The following is a 4,104-nucleotide window of genomic DNA, read 5'->3' as shown; positions in this document are numbered from 1 at the left end:
AAAGAAGTTAGGAAGAGCAGAAGAGGAAGAAGAGATGGTGAAAGAAAAGGAGAGAGAAAGAAAGAAGGATAATTGGAGAGGGTGAGAGAAAGAGAAGAAGCAGAAAGGGAAAAGAAGATACAAAAGAGGAAAGCAGAGAGAACGGAGAGAAAAAAAAAGAGGAGACAAGAACAAAAATGTAGAGGAATATAAAGAGAGGAAGATGATGAGTAAAAGAGAAAGAGAAGGAAAGGGTCTTTGTGGATTTGATTCTTAGATTTATGATTTTTTTTTTCACTCGTTTTTTTCACGTTTTCATACGAATCCCTCGTTCTCATGCTCCGAGACAAAAAAAAAACGCTAATGCGGCGGCCATTTTTTCTCTCTTTTCCTTCTTTGGTTTCGTATCCCGGGATGGAGACGTCTCCACGGGAACAGAGATGCTGGGTGACTTTTGCTTACACATTCACATACACATGGGAGAGAAGGAAGGAGAGAGAGATGGAGGGAGAGAGAGAGATGGAGGGAGGGAGGAAGATGAAAGACAGACTGAGAGGGAGGGAGAGGACAGTAGCGGTGACTCAGTGGTTTGTGCCGCAGGCCCTCACACATCTCATTTGCCTAATGAAATAAATCACAAAGTGTGTGTGTGCATGTGTGTGTGTGTGTGTGTGTGTGTGTGTGTGTGTGTGTTGTCGGAGAGCATGCGCTCACCCCCGGGGCTAAAACGAAGAAAAGAACGGAGACGCACTGCTTTATTGGAGCTAATGTGACTCCCGCTGAGCCTCTGATACAACTGACAGATTGTACTGCGTATTCATAGGGAACACAGCCATGTGTGTGTGTGTGTGTGTGTGTGTGTGTGTGTGTGTGCCACTTTAAGAGGATTTACTTTGATCCTCCCAGCACTCCACCCTCTCTGCACATTGATCTCATGGATGTGAAAAATAGATTGGTCATAAAAAAATCAAGGCCGCGCTCACAAATCAATCCTACTACATGTAAAACACACACACACACACACACACACACACACACACACACAGAACATGAGTTATGAAGTGTGTTTGAGAGAACAAATTTATCTATAAATGATTATTAGATTTTGATAATAATAATAATAATAAATACAAAAATAATTAATTTTATATATATATATATATATATATATACGGTATATATAAATGTTATATACCAAAACGTAAGAAAGAAAACAACAAAGAAAGGAAGTGAGGGAGAGGAGAAAAGGAAAGTGAGAGAAAAGAAATGGGAGAGAAAGACAGGAGAAAAGATAAGAGAAATGAGAGAAAAGAGAACAGAGAGCATAAAAGAGTGTAGTGGGAGAAGAGGAGAGAAAAATAATCACAAAAATTTAATTAATAAATGTACATAAAATTGTATAATAAAGTTTCACATTTTTGAAACAATAAAAAAAGAAAATCGGTAAAAATAAATAAATAATGTAAAATAATAATAATAATAATAATAATAATAATAATAATAATAATAATTAGTTAAAAACACACAAAAATGTATAACAATATGTTCTGAAAAATAATGTAATTTTTTTTTTAAAACAATAAAAAAAGGCAAGGTTTACAATAATTAAATAAAATAATGGAATAATTAAATTATTTATTTATTTTACATTTATTCACTTAAATTTATTCTTTCTTTCTTTCTTTCTTTCTTTCTTTCTTTCTTTCTTTATTTCCATTATTATTTAATGAAAGCATTCATTTTTAAATTCTTAAAGTAATTGTTTTGAAATATCTGCTTCATTCCTCCCTCATCTCTCTTTTCAGGTGTCTCGTCATTTCTCCATCGGCAGGTCGGCTGCTGTCCTCCCCATCGTGCCCGTCTCCATCCCTCCATCCACCCTCTGCTCTCCTCCTCTCTCCTCCCCCTGACCTTCTCTGATATTTACTCTCCTCTCCTGTGGCACAGCTCAGCCCACGGTCCCCGAGAGGGAGAGAGGGAAGGGGGGAAGAGTGAAAAAGAAAGGAATAGAGTGAAAGTAAAAAAGAAGAGGCGATGGTGAAAAAGAGGGAGAAAAGAAAAGAGTAAGTGAGAGGGTAGAGCAATCAAAGGAATAGAAAGAAGGATAGATGAATATAGAAAAGCAATAGGAAGGATAAAAGAAGGATAAAAATTAAGAGGTAGAGAAAGAGACAGAAAGGAAGAAAAGGAAGGAATAGAATGGATGATGACATGGAGAGAGGGGCAAGAAGAAAAAAGGAATAGACTGAGAGGAAGGAGAAGGGGTGATAGTAAGAAAGAGGGATAGAGGGGTAGAGCAAAAATGAAATAAAAGAGGGAGAGATAAAGGGTGAGATGAGAGAAAATGTAAAGAGAGGATGAAAGTAGAAGAGATGAGAGAGAGAGAGAGAGAGAGAGAGAGAGAGAGAGAGAGAGAGAGAGAGAGGTATGGGGGTGAAAATAGCAGCAATGAACAGTGGAGTGGAAAAGGGTGTACGTGACTAACAATTAAGGAGCCTGGATGAAGAACCACGTTACTGACACACACACACACACACACACACACACACACACACACACACACACACACACACACTCACTCACACAGAGTTTCTTCAAAGTAGTGAATCAGCACGCTGTTAGATCACTGACAGCATTAACACGCTCTGGCATATGTGTGTGTGTGTGTGTGTGTGTGTGTGTGTGTGTGTGTGTGTGTGTGTGAGGGTGTCTCAGTGACAGGAACGTAACACATTACCACAACACTGCCAAGACTTCAAAAACACTGTGACGGAATTCTGGCATTACAGACCTGACATTTAAAGTCAGAGACACTGTGTGTGTGTGTGTGTGTGTGTGTGTGTGTGTGTGTGTGTGTGTGTGTGTGTGTGTGTGTGTGTGTGTGTGTGTGTGTGTGAGACACAGAAAGAGAATGAATAAAAGGTATGATATGTCAGGGAAAGAAAAATGCAGTAAGCAGAAGAAAACATACAGCTACACTGATACACCTGTGTGGCACGCCATTAGGGTCAAAAAACGTCTTGTCTGTAGCCTACACATCAATCACACAATGACTTCTGCTTCAATATATTTTTTCACAAATATTTTTAAAATTATTCCCAATAGTCTTTTCTAATCATTTTATATCGTTTTTTTCAGTCGCCCTGCTTCCAGTAGTGTACGTTTATGTCACAGTTTCTATCCAATCAGATTTCAGTCGTCACATCACGCGTTGAAAGTTGAAGGAATCTACCTTAAGTCTTAAGAATCAACACTGCAGGTGCCTGTAGCTTACATTACATGAGAATGAAGCTGTTGCTTTTAGCAATCAAATCTCGAGTTATCGAATCCAGGGCCGTCTGGCAGGCATCCAATCACGTCCTAACCCTAGAATGACTTTAAGAGAGCGCGCTAGTCAGAGCTGGCAACCCACATCTGTAGCAAACTGAACAAGCTCAGATATATTCATGTGGATTCATTAGCTGTTTTTCATTCCGCAATGACTGGCAGAGGAGAAGAAACCGATTCCACAGATACACTTACAAGAGGACATTTACAAGACGGACTTTCAAGAAAATCTCCACATCATGAGGAAAAGTCGCCCAAACAGTTTAAATCAGATGTTAAGGTTTTTTAATGAACCGTTTGCACTTTTTGCGATTTCTTTGTGTAGAATTTGCCCAAAACACACAAGACACACTGATACCACAATACAACGATACACCAAAACGCAGATACACAATTATACCCCAATACACCAAAACACAGATACACAATAATACCCCAATACAACGATACACCAAAATGTGGATACACAATGATACCCCAATACAACGATATGTTGATACACAAAAACACACCGATACCCCAATATAATGATACAACAAAATGCAAATACACAATGATTTGATTTGATACCCCAATACAACGATACGTTAATACACAGATACACACCAGTACCCTAAAACAATGGTACGTTGTTACGCAGACACACACTGAAACTACAAAGATACACTGATACACACAGATACTGTATGCCTGATGTAATGTATGGCTGCAGATACACGCTGATACACCAATACATGATACATTGATACGCAGATACACAGCAATACACTGATACGCCAATACAAATATACAGAAACA

The sequence above is a fragment of the Silurus meridionalis genome, chromosome 22 (assembly GCF_014805685.1).
Source record: "Silurus meridionalis isolate SWU-2019-XX chromosome 22, ASM1480568v1, whole genome shotgun sequence".
In the NCBI taxonomy this organism is placed as follows: Eukaryota; Metazoa; Chordata; class Actinopteri; order Siluriformes; family Siluridae; genus Silurus; species Silurus meridionalis.
This window is presented reverse-complemented; position numbering follows the sequence as displayed.